The 21,357-nt window shown below is 37.1% G+C and overlaps 1 long non-coding RNA gene across 1 annotated transcript; it reads left to right on the top strand.

The window, feature by feature from the left end:
• Positions 1-6,184: 6,184 nt before the first annotated feature.
• LOC126812401 (uncharacterized) lies at positions 6,185-8,687 on the top strand. Its single transcript, XR_007675912.2, has 3 exons — positions 6,185-6,342; positions 6,742-6,808; positions 8,363-8,687. It is a non-coding gene; the product is annotated as an uncharacterized LOC126812401 (long non-coding RNA).
• The last annotated feature ends 12,670 nt before the right edge of the window (positions 8,688-21,357 follow it).

The following is a 21,357-nucleotide window of genomic DNA, read 5'->3' as shown; positions in this document are numbered from 1 at the left end:
TGTGCTATGAGGGAAATTTCGCCCGGGCAGCGGCACTATCGCCTACTCTTATATCGAATTCCAACTGCCAAGGGATCTTTTACGTGCATTCCAATGTTTACACGGGACCTCGGTTTTTCGTCTCATCCGAAGGACTAGACAGCTGTCCTTGTCAGGCCCTCCGTCCTGCATCACTGATTGCTTACATTCAAAAGATGGGCGGCACAAAGTCTGTACAGTTAGTATCTCTAACACAACAATTGTGGGAGTTCCGCCTCCAAAGGGAGATTTTTCTCAGTGCCAGTCACATTCCCGGGGTATTGAACATCGAAGCAGACTGGCAATCACGGAATTTCCAGGACCGAAGCGACTGGCATTTAAAAGACAGTGTGTCCCATCAGATAAACTTGTTATGGGGTCCTTTCAGCTTGGACCTTTTTGCCAGTCGCCACAACACACAACTGAAAAATTACATCAGTTGGAGACCAGATCCCTATGCTCAGGGGGTGGATGCATTTCAAAGGGTCTTTACTTGCCCCCCCCCCCCTTTGCGATGATACCGAGATGTCTGTTGAAAATTCAACAGGAACAGGTTACTGTAACAATAGTTGCTCCTGCCTGGCAGACAAGACCATGGTTTCCAACAATTCTACGGTTGTTAATCAAGAAACTAATTCTTTTACCCCCTTACACAGATCTCTTGACCTCACCGAACAAAGAAGGTCCACCCACTGTTAAACCAGGAGAGATTCAGGCTAGTGGCGTGGAGAATCCCAGGAGACAAGATATTAACAGAGGCGTTTCAGAACAAGCTGCCAAATTATTGGCAGAAAACTCTTGGCGCAAAAGTACAGCCACCACTTACAATAGCAGCTGGCGTCAGTGGTGTAGCTGGTGTAATAGACGACAAGTTGATCCATTTCGATCCTCTGTGGTAGAAGTGGTTAATTATTTGTCGGAATGTTACAATAAAGGAGAAAGTTATAGAACTTTAAATTGTCGAAGATCTGCAATTTCAGCCTTTCATGAATCAGTTGGGGGGGGGGGGGTTAAAGTCGGTCAACATTCTTTAGTAAAGCGTTTACTGACAGCATCTTTTAATGCTAGACCTCCACAACCACGCTATGTTGTGACTTGGGATGTTGACCAGGTTTTATCTTATCTTAAACATCTGGGTGCTAATTCGGTCCTGTCGGATAAGATGCTCACTTTGAAAACTGCCACATTGTTGGCTTTAGTATCCGCCGGGCGTACTTCAGAGCTATGTGCACTAGACATTAGGTTTATGACCGACCAAGGAGATAATATCACTTTTAAATTAAGTAGACTTACCAAAACACGTAGGATTGGCCAGGCTCCCCTGTCCGTTGAATTGCAGGAGTTCCCGGAAGATCTGGGTGCTAATTCGGTCCTGTCGGATAAGATGCTCACTTTGAAAACTGTCATAGTGTTGGCTTTAGTATCCGCCGGGCGTACTTCAGAGCTATGTGCACTAGACATTAGGTTTATGACCGACGAAGGAGATAATATCACTTTTAAATTAAGTAGACTTACCAAAACACGTAGGATTGGCCAGGCTCCCCTGTCCGTTGAATTGCAGGAGTTCCCGGAAGAACCGAACTTATGTGCTGTTCGGATTCTACGGGACTATCTTAATCGAACGGCTGTTTGGAGAAATCGATCTGATTCTTTAAGACATCAGCTTTTATTGAGTTACGTTGAACCACATAAACCGGTGGTTTCATGTACCATTGCTGGCTGGCTGATTAAGATTTTACAGCTAGCAGGCATTGACACGAACGAATTTAAGGCACATTCGGTGAGAGGCGCTTCAACATCAAAAGCATTGGCTAAAGGCCTTTCCTGTAAGGAGATTTTGGAGATGGCAGGGTGGACTAGAGCTACAACCTTTAGAAGGCATTATCTTAGGGAAGTCTCAAAGCCAAGTACTTTCCAAAAAGTTGTATTGTCTTGAGCTTTAAACATACACAATTATATCTTATGGAGGTTTGTGAAATGAAATTGAGAATTTCATCAGTGCATGTAATGTACACCATGAAATTAGAATATCATGATCAAACCGAAATAAGATATAATTCCCACCCTGGGTTCCCTCCCTAGATTATCAATACAACTAAGATTTTGACAGATTTGGTTAGGAAGGCGCCTAATGTTTCGAATGTTTTGTTGTTGCAGGTAAAGTAACCTCTGGAAAGAATTGAGAGTTGATGAAAGAACAGTTAAGTAGTTACAGATGTCGCGTTCACAATTTAATTTTAACTCGCGCATTCTATGGGTTTTGGAATGTTTTGTATGTTTATAAGTTGTAACAGGATTGTTATTAAACAACTTTTATTTGAACTGAATACAGCGTTTGTTTCACTTCTTCCTCAGTGAATAATGAAGGTCTTCGAGAGATCGCGTAAGTTCGCGCGAGATCTCGTACTTTAAAAAGGCTTTCGTATGCACGACGGTCGTGAATATACACAATTATATCTTATATCGGTTTGATCATGAAATTCTAATTTCATGGTGTGCATTACATGCACTGATGAATTACATGCACTGATGAAAATTCTCAATTATGCAAGATCTGTATATTATAATCGTGCGTCTCCGTAACACAATTAAAATTACGAAAATCCTGGCTTTATTTTGAAATTCAAGGGGCTATATATATCCATATGATTGCACTCTCAATATTAACTATTAATCACCCGTTAAGTTAACTTTTCACTTTGTGAAGATTACGGCTCCATTTTGAAATGCATGGCGGATATGGAAATTTCCGATGGCATAGCCTACATCGCGACCATGCCTCAGCCATTACCGTATAGAGTTTACGCACGAGTTTTTCGCACGGTGTGAATACAAAAAAACAAGACCCAATAATACGCGCTGTCTGGGATGCCTCTTTTGACAATTCGGTTTTTTAAAACAATACATTTCTATAAAAAAAACAACAAACAATATTTAGACATTCTGAACTGTTCTTATCACAAATATTTCGCTGTCGAATTAACGAAAACGGAATTTATTCGGGAATATTATTGACATGAACTTATAACCGGTACGTGAATTAAATAAATATGGAAATTATCGTAAAGCGGTGACCTTTTTTGTGGGAATCATAAACTTTGAAAATGGACTGATAACCGTAGCACATAGCTACCAGCAAATACTTCCCAATAAAGTGTGTTTATTTATAAAATATAGCCACGAACCTGCATAATTGACAGGGCTATTAACTAATTTATAAAATAATATATACAGATACAGGAAATTCACAGTCAAGGGGAGATGATGATCATGTGATAAGCATTATTTACGAATATCCGAGTAATCAATGTGAATAAAATTTAGTACACTGGCAATCAATTGTTTCAAAGTTAATCTTTAATGTAATTGCCTTGATATTTTTCGTTACCAAACTCATACGATCCATAGGGTAGCGCTTTGTTTTGATTGCAAAAGTGCAATGAAATGAGTTTTAAGGCTCTGCTCTGACTGGGCTAATAAAGACGGGCATACGCCACACAGTGTGCTTTGGGGGACATTTTGCCTGGACAGTGGCACTACGGCCTACTCTGATATCGAATTCCAACTCCCAAGGGATTTTTTACGTGCACGCCAATGTGTACATGGGGCCTCGTGCCATCCCACCGACTAAACGTTGTCCCATAATAGGCCCTCTGTCCTGCACCACTGACAAGGGAGAAACCACGCCAGAAAATCCCGATGAACTTTATCGGCTAATGCAGGCATCAAACACGCGACCTCTAGGTTAGCGAACCAATGTCTTACCCATCGAACCAACCCTGTTTTAAAGGACAATATTGGTATCAGCCATTATCACATATAGAACTGATTAAACACGCTCCAAATACAATTTTAACACAAAGATCACTGCTACGATAGATGTACAACGAAGATTTGAAGTAACGAAAGGGAAACACGAGTTATCCTTATATATAACTGACTGAAGTAAGGAACGATAACAGATGCGCGGGCGAATTTCTGCTTACTGATAAGACCAAAAGTTGTTATATAAGACTGTGGGAGGATATCTACATGTATGTTGTAAAAGGTTGGGAAACCTATTTATCGATTAGAGTACAAAAGCTTTATCTTTTTATATTTAATAATTGGGTGGGGTGGGTGCTAAACGCGCGGTATTATATCGTGCGCCACGGTCCTTGATAGTTTTGTTTATAAACATATGTTTCGTCCAGATTCGAATTGGGGCTTATTTCCTTCCTCAGTTGCTGGCATCAACCCATGAACGGAATCGCGTCTACTATACTTTAAATATTGAAGAAAAGTTATGTGGGAATACGGAACATTTTGAAAAGGAGAGAGAGAGAAATGAGGTTTATCGTCCACTCAACACAAACTAGATCATTTCGGGGCTAACATGGTTCAATTTTATTTCTTTAGCAGTGGGAGGAAACCGGAGGACCCGGAGAAAACCCACGAGGGTGGACACACGACACTACACCTTGTCACGTACAATCGGGGAATCGAAACCACTCCAGTTGATTCAATGACATACCTTATGATACAGCGCGCGCATGCAAACCATTCGACCATACACCTCCTCTTTTTTGAGAAAATTTGTTACACATTACGTTCAAGACGATAATATAGTCTTCTTACTTATATCTTTTCAGAAATCCTTTCCTGCATTTTCACAAGGTCAGGGTATTTCTTATGAAGTTGGGTTCCAATCCATTGAATATGACCGATGAATCGGAACTTCACAAAACCCTTCACAAAATAGAAAACCAAGTCAGAGATCAAAACTGTAGGAGATACCAATGGTGCGAGACAGGTCGTTTTCCTGTATGAAATCTATGCATTAAAAAGCAGAGAATATACGCCCACATTTTAGAGATGGATAGAGAACAAGCTAAAAACAAAAGCGTTTTTTCGTACAACCAAAGGTCATAATCTAGAAAGTTATGGTCTGAAATGCGCAAATATCAAAAGGGACTCTTTGAGATATAAAGATATAATTTATTATAAGTTTTACCAAAATCGGATAAACATTTTGACCTCTAGAGGGTCCACAATCTTCGTATTACATACTTTTACATAATTTTCGTACAAAGAGATGCCATTTTGTCGGGCAGTTTAGTTTCGATTTTTCCGAAATTCGAATTCAATCTTCATTATGGTGGAATGGTGATATAATTAAACAGATTTTTAAAATCGGATAAGATCCTTATAAACATATTTTTCAGGTTTCGTTAAAATCGGATCATAATTGTGGCCTCTAGAGGGTCCACAACCTTGATATACCATATTTTTACACTATTTGTTTACGAGGGGTGGCTGCCCGGCAGTTTTGTTCCGATTTTCACGAAATCCGACCTCAATCATCATTAGGGTGTAACAGATAATAATTGTGACCGCTAGAGGGACCACAGGCTAAAAACGCGATTTTTCGTAAAATCAGGGGCCATAATTCAGGAAGTTTCGATCCGATATGCGCGAATATCGACACGAACCATGATCTGTTAGTTATAAACATGCATATTAAGTTTTTATCAAAATCGGATGATAATTGTGACCTCTTGAGTGTCCACAAGCTAAAAACCTGATTTTTCGTACAATCAGGGGCCATAATGTATGATGTTATGGTCCGATACACGCCAATATTGAAAGGAACAGGGATCTTTGGGAGATAGACCTATATTTCAAGGTTCGTCGATATCGGGAAAAAAAATGTGACCTGTAGAGTCACAAACCGACGAACAAACACGTAAAGATGCCAGTTGTGTGTAAGTATATTTTCGATGCCTGTCATTCTGCTGTACAATAGTGCAGGAAACAACGTTTGCGACTGTCCAAGCCGCCCTTTATTCTAAAGACCGTAAAAATTGTTGCCTGGCAGTGCACGAAAAACAGGGCATTAAACTGCATTTCATTTGGCTCTTAGCTATTGACCTGGAGAAATCGAAGACTAAAATATCTGTTTATAATATACAGGTGCATAAGTAATTCATAAATCTGAAATACCATGTAAGTATGGTGAATATGTCAGCAGTTGCGGAGATGTCCCGAACAAACAACCAAACCCACATAATGACATCTTAACAACATCGTTTAACCAATATCCTCATTTGCATGACCCGTATAATTTCATTTTAGGAAATAAATAACAGATTGGATAAATGGGCAATCCAAAGATGATTGATCTGTTTTGGTTGTAAATTGTTATCTATTTTCCATGCAATTGGCTATAAATACGGCGAATTCTTTTAAATCAACTAACTTTTTGACAGACGATCATATCTATCATCATGATGAAAACTATATTAGTTGCATTTTGTGTTGTGATCGTAGCGGCTTATGCCGTAGGTGAGTTGCTTTTGTAATTGTCATTTGAAAGTCATAGTTTTCCATTAGAAGTTCATGTCACATCGGGTATTTCCAGAAGAGTCACAATAGTGTGCCATCGTCTTAAGACTTATTTGCGATTCACTTCCGGTACAAGTTCTAATTTTAAAAAAAAACAACAGAAAAAAATATATCTAAATATAACAAATGTTTAAATTTTATGCCAATGTCATTGTTTTGTTTTAGTTGTGTAAAAAAAATTATGATAAAAAAAAAATTCACAGAAATTATTAACCATAACGGTGAAGGTACATACATCGCGTTGCTTTCAAGCAGGATTTATTCTAACAATATAATACAAAAAGCAAGCTTTCATTGTTCTTAGTTTAAGTTTTTATACATTTTTTATTTCATGGATAGAAGTTGACACGGATTTTGTTAAATCTGCTTTAGCCTTCAAGGATCAAGTAATGAACAGAGATGTCAAGTAAGTTGTTTTTGTTATTACGTCCCACATACATCATATTGATTTCAGAGTTCCTAATAGCTATGCACCAAATTTGTTTGAACTCAACATTTAGCCAAATACAATATATGGTGGTATCTGTTCATATTAATTCAAATCAAGTTACCCCGGCTTATTGAAGATTCAAGGGGGTTGTGGACACGCGGGCAGTTAAACAACATTCAGGATTTCAACCGAATTTTATAGCAATAATTTTGATGATCCCTTTTAACTCTGTTCGAGGGTTTCAGTTTAGCATATGAGCGAAGCGTATCTTAAAAGGTTCCGTTTATTGAAGTTGAAAATCGAGTGTTATAATTTGGGCTTATCAGGTGGGTTAATAGTCCCATACCGCGCAAGGGGGGGGGGGGGGGCGGGGTGCTATACACCAGATCAGGTTCACATTTCGTGAAATTCCATTATTTTTGGACTAATTTACGGCCCTTTGCTGACTGGCTTAATATTAATGAAAATTCTGTTTTCTATAAACCATTATTTTTTAAATGAAACTTTGAGATAATTGATTAAAATTTTGTACACTGCTGATTTTAGCTGAGTTACAGATCAAGTCCGCGTTTCCGTTCACTTATTTCACTAAAATTATTAATAGGCAGTGGCTATTGTTACGACGAGTCGTAAAAATAGTCCTCAGGCTATTGTTACGACGATGCTTTCACAGCCCTCAATCGGCGAAGTTAAAAACTGAATAGTCGTAAAAATAGTCCTAACCCTTCCCATCTCTTAATTGCTGCCTTCAGTTCTGAAAACGTTGAAAATACTGCTCCTTTTTCAAAGCTGGTGTAGGGGAGATTGGCAGCCATTTTGGAATTCGTTCTAAGCTTGGTTCAGACTCGTCGTAACAATAGCCACTTTGTTATTAATATTGTACATTTTTATAACGCACAACTTCCATGATTAAGTGCTCACGCGCGATTTACAAAATACGGTACAAAAACATTAAATTTACAAATAAAATAAAATAAAATAAAAACAAGACATTTTAATGTAAACAATGGAATCAACTTCAAATCTGATAAAATTCACTAATGCATAAACTATCATTACTAATGACAAAATATAATTTGAAAATTCACTGTTATGCATAAATTAAAATGAATGATGTTCTACCGAGGAAAACCCTCGAAGAACAAGTGCGTTTTCAAATTTGTCTTAAATAACGCCAACAATGAACAGGTTCCAATATTTTGAGGTAATGGGCTTTTTTCCAGAGGAGAGGGGCTTGAACATAAATTGAACGGTTGCCAAATGGACATAAGTCCCTTTCCACATAAACAAATCAATCCAACTTTACAATTGTATTTTTAGCTTTTTTTATATTTATTGAGTTACGGTTACATCTGAAACCATGTGAATTTGTAAACAAATAAATTTGTGGAGTTTTCAGTTTATGCAGAATCTTCTTTTTGTCTAGCGTCTGTAATTACATTATGATACGATAGACTGCAATATGTGCAGCAATAGATATAATAGTTTCCTTTATAATATTAAACTCATTTTTGTTTGATTGTGTTTTAGCGAAAACCTGGAGAAACGAGCAATGTTGAACGTCTTTAAACGTAAATGTTCAGAACTAAATGGAGAGTGTAATATGTTCCGACCATGCTGTAATCCTAAGGCCGTTAAATGTAGCAGTTTCTTAGGTGGTCAGTGTATACGTCGTCCTCAACCGCGAGATTAATAAATGGACAGAACTATTGAAAAGAGGAAAATTTTCAAGTTCTCTTACTTATAAACATATTTCAACAACGTAGATTAAAAGAAATGAAAAATAAACAGATATTTGTGTATTTATATAGATTAAATGACCCTGATTTAATAAAAATGTATTGAAACAGTAAAATAGGTAGTCAGCTGTTTTTAAAACATGGAAAATCGAACGGGGTTTTACGTCGCATTTTGAGGCCTAGCATGTAATTTGTATTCTGTAATCAAACTCTTCTTCAATTTCCAATTTGCCAACTACGTGATCTTCTACATGAAGGCCAATCTAGACGCACCTTTCTTTACAACCCTGCAAGTGTACAAAAGAGGGCTTGAAAAATCCAGACTGTTCCAAACTAAAAATATAATCGAATACCTTACGGTGTCAATATGTTTCTTGCTACACCTCCATATTTTGCTGGAAGGAAAACATGTTGAATTTTTGTAGATGTATATTTTGCATTCTGGTCGGGGTTTTATTTACTTTAAAAGATCAGTGGCTACTCGCGTCTCTGATATTTATTGGATTCGAAATATCATGACGAATTTTCATCCAAAACATATATTTTATGATAATATGTAATGGGTGAAAAACTACTCTCTTGAGAGATAAAAGAACTGATGTAAGAACAAGAGAGAATCGATGCCGATTAATGTTCGTGTGTACAAGAAAGTGACCCGTATCCCATATAATCTGAATGAATACACGCGAATACTTACGGTTTTGTATGGTGTAAATACGCGTGGTCGGCAGCCGGGCTAAAAGTTTGTATTTCTTTGAAAATTACTCAGAGCTTCAGATGATCAAAGTTCCAATGAGACGTTTACTTGTTATTAACCAGTTTTAATCACCAGTTCCTTTTCATTAGCTCTTTGAGATATCTCTCACTCAGAAACATCATAATTTAGTTGCATCCTGATTTTGAGACAGATCTTACAATCAGTAGCTTAGAAGTCAATATTTTGACCAAAGATAACATTATTCAAATGAGGGTTTGACACTATAATTCTATAAACATGAATTATTTCAACTATGTATAATATCAATGATAGATAGAATTCCATAAATTTATCATACTTTTTTTTAAGTGATTGGACTATTTGTCATATTTACATAAAGATGATCAAAATATCAGGCTTATACAAAGAACGATGGGTGAATTAAGGCTGTTATAGAAAGTGTGGAACTGCTAAACACAAATATAACAAGCCAACAGCAGGGCTGGTGTCCCTTGCCCAAATCCCAAAATAAATAGATGACACATTAATTAATTGCACGTTTATTTTTTTCAAAAGTATCAAGCAATCAAACTGATTATCAATTATTCTATCAGATAGAATTTATGTTATCTTATTCTAAAGCATCGACCAATGAAATTGCTTAGCTCTACTTAGCTTTAGCTCGAAATGTTTATCATTGTTATGTTCCGAAGTCTTGGCTAATCAAGTTGCTTATGGCTCCGTAGCCTAAGCAGGAAATTCTCATCATCCAACTTAGTCATGGTAATGATATAATGAATCTATACGCGGAGATTCATCACTCTCACTTAATTAAAACTTAAGTTATCATACTCCAAAGCATCAACCAATCAGATTGTTTATCTCAGCTTACCGTAAGTGGACAATGCTTATCATTGACCTCCATCAAGGCATTCACCTAATGAACGCCTACACCAAGTTTAAACAATCTACCTCAATTAGAGGGAGAGTTATTGTGTTCCAAAGTCTCGACCAATCAAATTAATTATTGATCTGCTTACCCTAAGCAGATCTCAGATATTAGTCAAGATATTGATGTGATAAAACTATACACAAAGTGTTCTCACTCTCACTTAATTAGATCTAAAGTTATCGTGTCCCAAAGCACCAACCAATCAAATTGCTTATCAGAAAATTCTCATCTTCGAACTCCATCAAGGCATTAAGCTACTAAACACCTACACCAAGTTTTAACGCTCTAGCTCAATTAGAAGGAGAGTTATTGTGTTCCAAAGTCTTGGCCAATCAAATTGCTTATCGCTCTGCTTACCCTGAGCAGAAAATGCTCATTATCGCACTTAGTCAAGGTATTGATGTAATGACACTATACACCAAGTTCCATCTCTCTCACTTAATTAGAACTAAAGTTCTCGTGTCCCAAAGCATCAACTGATCAAATTGCTTACCCCAAGCAGAAGTCATCATCAAATGGGGTTTTCGAGATACGAGGTGACCAGTGACACTGTCCCCCTCTTCCTCCGATGCCGTATCCTTCGCTTCGTCCTCTTCCACTCGTCTAGCGGTCAATTTTGTTAACACATTAGAGTATCGTGGAATAGTCCTTTGTCCATTCAAACATTTGTGGTATAGCATCGGATTTCAATCTTTTTTTCTTTTTTTTTCATCAGGTTGAATGAAAATCTTGGGTAAAAAATGTTCACTACATATTTTTGTTTGAGATTTAACATTAAAAAATCTAGGGTCTCGTTTCATTTTCACCGATCCATGTTTTTAACAGAGGTTTGTTTATATTGGGAGATCATGAAAAGATTAGCCCGTACGCTTTTCGGAATTGTTTTTACACCCTCCTGCACAACAACAGTGCCGCATAATAATAATAATAATAATAACAACCATGATATATAGCGAGATGCAACCCCTGTAACCAATGTAGATTAGACGAACTCCATGGTTGAAATAAACCGATTTATTGGTTTAAACGTTTCGGACAAGTGGTGTCCTTCTTCAGTAATGATTATAGGCTAAGGTGCGAAACGTACGGTATTTATAGTGAAGTAATTGTTAAGTAATTTTCCGGGACACATGATGGAGGTGTGTTTGCCGGAAATCGATTAAGTGAGCGGTCTGTGATGACATTATTCTTGGGTTCTTCCTGAACCCCTTATGTATCGCTGAGATCCCAGTTCAGATGTCCTCCTACTACTAGTCTCCAGCTACAAAAGACCTACTTTACGTGAGTTGTCATTTCTCACTGCCATTTTCAATAATAACAATAGCGGGTGTCGGCACGAAGGCCTACACCGGTACGGTACCTAAATGTTAGTCACGGGAATGTGGACAAATCGGTAATAGTAGCATAATATTAAACCAATAGTAAGTCGTATGTTTGAGATAAACACTTGAGAGTTCTGTAATGCCCCCGTCAGACCGGGGTGGCGTCCTTACTGCGCTTCTGCGACCAGAAAATGCACAAGGTCGCCGGCAAACGTGAACACAACTGACGAAAATGTCCCCAAAAATTACAAACTTGAAAAAATTCGTATTCTCATAGCTTTCCAGTTTAGATCGCAGAACCTTGGCGTTTGTTTTGAACATGCTCAAAATAAACGCCGTGACTCGGCGACCACGGTGACCACGGTGACCACAGCATGATAGCTGGCGTTTCCACCACGCTTATGGTGATCATAACACGCTCTAAAACCATTTTCCATCGCCGTAGCAGCGAAGTAAGGACGCCATCCCGGTCTGACGGGGGTATAATGTTAATATAATAAATTTGATTAGCCTTATAAAACTATAAGCGGGTTGTTTATGTTGTTACAAGAACCATTACACACGCTACGCTATGACGGGAAAGATGTAGTGTTGTAGGCTACCCAATTCAGGTCACGTAACAAGGTCGATGACGTTAGCCGATTTTGTTTATTCTCTAACTTTTGAGTTAGAAGTTCGAGTAAACAGCTGTTTTCCACATGGTTGAAAGTCTTCTAAATACATTGGTTTTGTATAGATACATTATTTTTTCAGTTCCCACTTGAATGTAATCATGTGGTGTCCACATAAATCTTTTAAGTTGTATTTGGGAAAAATACCTGTGATTTTCATCTAATTTTGATGAAACTTAAAATTCAGGTTTATAACGCAAAGATCTTGGTTCTGTTCAATATTTGCGCATATCGGATCGTAACGCCCTGAATCATGAACCTTGATTGTACGAAAAATCGCCTTTTTAGCTTGTGGTCCCTCAGGAGGTCACAATTTTTATCCGATTTTAAAAAAAAACGTTCGATTATCTCACGGTTACACCATAATGTTGGTTGAGTTCAAATTTCATGAAAATCGGACCAAAACTGTCGGACAAAATGGCGCCCCTCGAACGCAAATACTGTAATAAAAATGTGGTATAACAAGGTTGTGAACCCTCTATAGGTCACAATTTTCATCCGATTTTAATTAAACTTGAAATGTGTGTTTATAAGCGAAAAGTCTTGGGTCCTCTCCATATTCGCGCATATCGGATCGTAACTTCCACATTTATGGCCCCTAATTGTACGAAAAATCACGTTTTTTTAGCTTGTGGTTTCTCTAGGGGTCATAATTTTGTATCTGATTTTAAAAACCGTTTAAATATATCACCATTCCGCCATAATGAAGGTTGAATTGGAATTTCGGAAAATCGAAACGAAACTATCCGACAAAATGGCCGCTCTCTGTACGCAAATTGTGTAAAATATGTTGTGGAACCTTTAGCTTGTTCTCTATCCCTCTCTTTCAAAATCTGGGCCTATCTTGCCTGGTAACCGCTGTTATTTGTTTTAGTTTAACGGGCATTAAATTTCCGATACACCATTTCCACAACATAAACAATGCATCGGTCCATCCCGAGATTCTCCGAGAAATGAATACTCTTTATGCAAGGTCATTCCACGTTTCTTTAACTTAAATGAGCTAAATCGCTAATATTTGGGACCTAGAAATTGGCAAAAATGGGCCGCAACGCATATAATAATGTAATATGAATGTATATAAACTGATTTACATTCAATTGTTTCCGTTTTTACTCTAATTTCAAGTCAGTTATGTTCGGCGAAATAACCAAGAGGTCTGAATCGAATGGCAGTCACTAGCGTCTGATTATTCCAGTCTACACCGATAGTATTTATTGCGCATGCTCTTCAGATAAGAATATGACGTCACCGTTTGACATGATAACAATGTAATATGAATGTATATAAACAGATTTACGTTCAATCGTTTCCGATTTTACTCTAATTCTGGTTATTCCAGTCTACACCGATAGTACTTATTGCGCATGCTCTACAGATAAGAATATGACGTCACCGTTTGACATGACTCGTGGAATATGTCTAGCCTCGTTGTTCGAGTCCCTTGTTACAAATGGCACCGATACATGTAACAAAGGTAAAATGTTTATTTTGTCTTAAATATTGGATATCAGAAGCCCATCTTTTCCAGCTAAGATCACAACATCAATGTTGATGTAAATTTACAAATAATTCGTGTTTTCAATGTCGAAGACTTTGGATATTGAGTTAGAGACTTAGCTACTTTAAACTCACTGCGTTTTCCATTATGTAGGCTGTATATATTTCCAATTGGTTTGATTCACAATGTTTCAAAGCCACATACAGATATAAGACAGGAATATAACTGAAATGCATTTCCCTCGTGTAGTCTTCCATAATCAAGAACAGCAATATTAGAGCAGAATGCTATCGCAAAAAGTTTTTTTTTAACGGGCATTCAATTTCCGTTTAAAGCTTGTGGTCCCTCTAGAGGTTACATTTATTATCAGATTTTAGAAAAAAAAGTCGAATATATCACCGTTACATCGTAATGTCGATTGAGTTCGAATTTTGTGAAAATCGGACCAAAACAGCCGGAAAAAATGGCCGCTCCTCGTACGCAAATAGTGTAAACGTATGGTATATCAAGATTGTGGACCTTCTAGAGGCCACAATTTTGATCTGATTGTGATGAATTTTGAAATACATATTTATAACCCACAGATCTTGGTTCCTGTCGATATTTCCGCATATCGGTTTGTAATTTCCTGAATCATGGCCCTTGATTGTACGAAAAATTACGTTTTTAGCTTTTGGTCCCTCTAGAGGTCACTATTTCTATCCAATTTATAAAACCGTGTGATAAACTTAAAATATATGTTTATGTTCCAAAGATCTCGGTTCCTTTCGCTATTTGCGCATGTCAAACCGTAACTACCTGAATTAAAGTCCCTGATTGTTTTGTTTTTTTAGATTGTGAATTCTCTAGAGGTCACATTTTTTTATCCAATTTTTAAAATGGTTTAAATATAATAACATCAACATTCCACCATAAAGAAGGTTGAATTCGAATTTCGGGAAAATCGAAACGAAACTGCCCGACGAAACGGTAAATTGCGTAAAAGTATGTAATGCGAAGGTTGTCGACCCTCTCTGAAGGTCATAATTTTTATCCGATTGTAATGCAACTTAAAACATATCTTTATATCGCAAAGATCTCAGTCCCTTTCGATATTTGCGCATTTCAGACCATAACAGTCTTATATGCCCCTGATGGTACGAAAAATCGCTTTTTTTTTTAGCTTGTTCTCTATCCATCTTTTGAAAAATGTGGGCGTATCGTGCTTGGCAACCGCTGTTTCTTTGTATTTTTTAAATTTCAAAGAGAGGCAACACGCAGAAAAGTCTGAACGCGGCGGGAATTTCGAGTCGCACCGAGCATTTCGAGTCATCTGCTTACAAACGTGATCCTGCTCGATCAAAGGAAATGAGACATGAAAATGTGAGACCGAAACTATGCGCCAACATTTTTCGCCAGGAAAACGTTTGCTGTTAATTTTGAGAACCCAACTGCGACCTCAAGGAACTAGCGACGGACAAGCGTGTTTTGTACCAGTGAAATTTTAACATTATATTATGTCGATCAAGTTGTATTTCTATATACAACTGATGGAAGTTTTTTCGTTGATGTGCATACAAGTTATATCTCATATCAACCTGTCCTGACATCATCATTGGTTGATATATTCGGTTCATGTCAACCTCTGATGACGTTGAAGAAATATTACAAAGAACACAGAAATGACTTTTTTTTATTATTCTCTTGACAATTACACATGTTTATGGTACAGTTAGTTGCATTCAGCACCGAAACCGGTGTACTTATCGGTATATTAAGATCGGACTTTTAATTTCGTATTTTTTGCACCAGCTGTATTGTTGGAACTCAACCCTCTTTCATGTAGCAAATCACCTTTGTTCTTGTGTACACTCTGACACCTGAAAGATTTGCACACAGTAATAATAGGTTACAAACGTTTATCAAAAATATCAGAAAAAATAATTCAACTTACCCTCGATAATTCGATATGTACAAAACAACTATAGGCTCATAAAAATATCGGAAGGAAACTTTCAACTTAACCTCAACACTTCGATTATCCATGTGTAAAATAAATATCTTTCAGAATTTTCTCCTCGTCCACATGCAACCCACATGTAGCATTATTTCTCCACACACTCCACTTGAAAGTATTTATAGCCAAACAATCCCTTTGTTAAGTATTTTTGGAGACAGTTCCGATAACACCGTCCGTTAAATCCTTCTCTGAACATACTGAAAACCTTCCATATATGGCATCATCTACTAGCTTTGCCGGGTAGTGTTGCCTTTTTAGAAAACCTTTAAGCTCATTAAGGCGTATTTGTTTGATATCCGATTATGAAACTATGGTGCACACACGTCTAGCTAATTATACGGAATATTACGTTTGATATGAGAAGGATGGCATGAATTAAAATTCAGATACTGATGTGTGTCTGCTGCTTTATAATACATATCAGTTTCAATTTGACCATTCGGTAAAAGGTTCACCGTGACATCGAGAAAGTTTAGTTTTACTTGAATTCAATATTGACATCTAGGCTATTCAAGAGTTCGTGGAGTTTGGTGATCGCTGTGTCTTCTATATTAAGGACTCACCAACAATCATCCAGAAATCGTTTCCACGATTGCTTAATCATGTCGCTAAAAGTTTTATCGAAGGTTGTGGGTATTTTCTCATACCAAATTTCTTCCAGGTAACCTAATGTTAATGTTGCGTATGTCGGACCAACTTTTGTACCCATAGCAACTCCTTTAATTTGTGAGAAATAATGGGTATCGAAGAAAAATATGTCATTTGAAATTACTAAATTTTGAGCGCCAATAATAAATCGTTTAGAAAAACGATCTGGGATACTATCGGGGTATGTATCTATCCAATATTCGATAGCTTTTATTCCCAAATCTTTACTGATGTTATTATATAGATTTACTACATCAAAGCTTATTAATGTACTACCAGGTTCTACCTGCTTAGGTAAATGATGAAGGAAATCTATATCATCGCGGAGAAAACTTTTGACTTTAGAATATAGTGGTTTCAGAATGATATCAATGAAGTTGCTAAGTCTTTGGGTACTACTATTTGGTCCGCCTACTATTGGCCTGAACGTTAGGTCACCTGGACAATTTATATTTACAACTTCATGATTAGTTCGTCTTACAGCATCTTGAATTAGCCTACTTTTGTGTACTTTCGGCAATCCATAAAAGTATGCAATGCTTGGATCGAAGTTCATAAGATATTCTTGTTCCTCCTTTAACAGCATTCCGGTGTAGCAAGACACAAATGTTCTCATATTTACTATGACGTTGTTGTTTTCTTTGATGGTTGATGGCGCATAATATTCCGTGTTTTGGAGGATTTTGGATATATTTTCTTGATAGAATAACTTATCCATAACGACTATAGCTCATCCTTTATCTGCTCGTTTGATAATTATGTTTTGATTATTTCTCAGATTATTGAGAGCTTTCAATTCACCTTTATTTAGATTTTTAATGGTAGGTTTTGATTGAATTTTATGTGGCGATAGTTGTTATAAATTTATCTAACTGTACATCTTTTCCTGATTTTGGTGTAAAAGTATATATGTTTCGAGCCAGGCTTTCGGGTTCTGGGGGTCGAGAATCATCCTCTCTGTAAAAATGATGTCTGAGGCGCAGTTTTCTACAAAATTGTGTTAGTTCAGACTGGAGTAAGCAGCTATCATTTGAAGGTGTTGGGGTGAATTTTAGTCCCTTATCAAATAATAGAATATCATTCCTACAGAGTTCAATGCCACTGGTATTTATTACTATTGGATCTATTGTTTTGGGTTCCTTTTCCATGGGCCCCGATTTCTGGACTGGCCCCTGCCTAAAAAACGGTTTTCTTCGTTTGATCGGAAAGGTTTGTTGGAAGTTTCTGATTCAATTTTCCGATTTTGTCTTCTAGGTGGGACTTGGTGCCATATTGGTGTGTTGGTTTGGGCCGACGAATCTCTACGAGTCTGAGTTTGGTTAGATCTATTAATATCGTTAGGCTCTCTCGGATTACTTTGTCTAGGTTTGGACTGTTGGGGTTTTCGTTTCCGGGCTGTAAGGGTAGATATATCGGAAAGACCATAAATATGCTTAGATTAAGAATGAACCTCCATCGACAACATATTCTTAATCCGCTATACAGGATGATACCCCTGAGCCGACACCTCGATGTTTGTGGCAAATGCAATTTTAATGTCTTTCCGTTATATCAATTAAACAGCAAAAACAACGATCTATTAGAAGCAAAGGAATCATATTTTATTGAAAAATTCAAACCATTGCTTAATTCAAGGTGTTGATTTTTGTTAAATTAACATTCTAGTTGTGTAAAATATAAATGTTTAATTAATAATTTTGTTAAAGATACATAATGTATGCATTATTATCTTATCGTGCATATTATAGCCAGTATAGTTCATTGTTGTAACAATGACGTTATTAAGTCACATCAATTGATGGAATTGGTAAAATTTGCCTGAAGAAGCTTAATAATGCGGAAAGTACTCGCAAAAACCTAGTTTTTTTTCCCTAAAACATCTTTATTTCGAATATATATATATATATATATATATATATATATATATATATATATAATTGAAATTAAAGATGGCAAAATAAAACTACATTTTTATGCTAACGTTTTCACCGCGATAGCGGCTCTTCAGGCATTTATTAAACAATAAATATATATATATAACAATCCGTAACTCACCACCTCACATTTTTTGTCCCTAACTAAACGGTCGTGTTGTATTTAACAAGTTATAAGCAGCACACTGTATGGCGTATGCCCGTCGTCATTAGCCCAGTATAGGAGCAGAACAGTAGGACGTTAAACCCCATTTCGTTTCATTTTATAAGCATTTCAAATAATTAAAAAAATAAACTGGAAAAGTTGTCAAGTCGCCGCTATTAAATCCGGGCATTTTTTAGTGCAAAGTAGATTTTCTCCCCTTGATATGAAATTAGTCCCCCATAATCAGTCTACCGACCGTTCCCCGCCTGATTAACAGGCCGGGATAATCACGACTATTTACTACAAAACGTTACCGAAACCTAGATCAATAAATCTAATTTAGAAACACACATGTTAGGCAACTCAGCGATTGTTTTGAGAACCTTGTGAAATCAAAAGGAAGATACTACTAGTATTCTTGCTATTCTTGCCTAACGAAGGAGCTTCGGAGATATTAATTTTACTAAACCAAAAGAAGCCGCTCCTAACGGCATAGTTCATAATATAGCAAATTAAAAAAACAAAACGAACGTAATTTTCTAAAGGTGCTGTAATAACGAATCAGAAATATTATTTCTATTCAGAATCGTTAACAATAGATTTTTTACGGCTTTAATAGTCGATAGATGTGTAGAAAATTTCACGTGCGATGGTTATTTATAGCATCATTGACTATCGCGCCCATGCGTGCAGTATTCACGCACTGCGTGACTAGCCAGAGATCAGTTCGGGACTAGTCACTGAAGCGTGTGCATTCGCCGTGGTGTGAACAACTTTTAATAGAGAAAAGTTTGACTGTGTGGGGTACCCTATTGTAAGAATGCAAAATGGTGAGACGGTATTTTGAAAGAAACCTGCTCGTACATTCACGTGATTGAGTTCGGTAATTTTCGTTATTTGACTTATAAAAGTATGTAATACCAAGACCATGGAACCAACAGAGGTCACAATATTTGTCCGATTTTGATGAAACTTAAAATATAATGTTTATATCTCAAAGATTTCAGTTCCTTTGGATATTCGCACATAACCAACCGTAACTTCCTAGATTATGAACCCTGTTTGTACAAATAATCACATTTTTAGCTTGTGGATCCTCATGAAGTCACAATTACTATCCGATTTTAAAAGCCGTTTAAATATAGCACCGTTACACAATAATGAAACTTAGATTTCGGGAAAATCGATAAGAAACTGCCCGACAATGGCCGCTCCTTGTACGCAATTTGTCAAAGTATGTAATACGAAGGTTGTGGACACTCTAGGGGTCAGAATTGTGTTGGATTTTGATGAAACGTAAAATATATCTTTATATACCAAAGATCTCAGCCCCTTTCGATATTCGTGGACAACTTCCTGGATCATGTTCCTGTAAGAAAAATCGCGGGTTTTTTTTCTTTTTTGGTTTGTTTCAGCTTGTTCTATATCCATCTCTTGCAAAATGTGGGCGTATCTTACATGGCGACCGCTTGTTACGTACGACATTTTCAGAGGGAAGGAATAAACCATCATTACTTTTACTTTTCATGAATCCTGGTGTACATGTATTTGCGCTATTACCCACCCGGGAATGTACTCCAGTATTTTCTCAAGGAAACAACTCATGCGCGTCCACTTACTGTGTAATCGTGGCCAGTGACAGCATCTTCAAATGTAAACAAATGGTGATTCTAAATTTTCTGTGGGGGTACTTGCATCTAAAATAGAAGTTATATCTTGTGGAGTACAAGAAGTATTTTCCCAGAACATGAGTCAGCAGAGCCCTGAAAGCACTAGATTGCTGATGGATTGTTACCCCCCCCCCCCCCATATCATCTGATAGCAGAAAACAATAATTCCAAGTGATCTTCGGTCAACTTGCATGTTAGAATATAACGCAAGTTTGGTTTTACACCAAACAACATTTCACGTGCATGCTAAATTTTGGATTCTATTGATAATCAAGGAAAAGCCCATTATACATAGTCGTTCGTTCGCCAGTACATACTTTGGGACCAGCTATGTCTGCGAGATTTAAAAGGATGGACTGTGCGTGCATAAATTAGAACCAGCTGTTGCCAGGCAAACATGGGTTTTCGTACAATTAAGGGCCATAATTCAGGAAGTTACAATCCGATATGCGCGAATATCGACAGGAGCCAAGATATTTGGGTTATGAAAATTGTGACCTCTATAGGGTTCAAAACGTTGATATACCATATTTGGGTCCGTTTTTCACGAAATTCGAACTCTGTGGACATTACGGTGTAACGGTTATATATTCGAACGTTTTTTTTTAAATCGGGAAACAATTATAACCTCTAGAGGGAGCGATTTTTCGTACAATCAGCGGCCATAATTCAGGCAGTTACGATCCGATATGCGCAAATATCGAAAGGCACCAAGATCTCTTGGTAATAAACATAAATGTCAAGTTTCATCAAAATCAGATGAAAATTGTGTCCACAAGCTAAAAACGTGATTTTCCAAACAATCGGGGGTCATAATCCATGAAGTTATGGTCCGATACATGCCAATATCGAAAGGAACCGAGATCTTTGGGATATAACCCTATATTTCAAGTTTCGTCACAATCGGATAAAAATTGTGATCTGTAGAGTGTTCACAAATAAATCGTGGACGAACGGACAGGGGCAACGACAATATACGTTCACATGAAAATGTGGGCGTATAAAAATTTCAATAGAAGCAAAATATTTGGAGGAATATGCTGTTGATCAATGATTGCTGCCAATTTTATCGTACCACGACAATTTTCAAATCCATGACATTTTGTTTTGGCGGCATATTTTAAAGATGGTGCAACTAACACCTGTTCAGCCAACTGACATTCATTTTTTGTTGGGTGAATTCAGTGTTTTTTGTTTTTTTTATTATTATTTTTTTTGGGGGGGGGAGGGGGTAGTTGGTTGACTGC

This window comes from Patella vulgata, chromosome 2, assembly GCF_932274485.2.
Source record: "Patella vulgata chromosome 2, xgPatVulg1.2, whole genome shotgun sequence".
NCBI lineage: Eukaryota > Metazoa > Mollusca > Gastropoda > Patellidae > Patella > Patella vulgata.
Note: the sequence above shows the minus strand (reverse complement) of the source record. Positions and strands in the feature narration are given on the sequence as shown.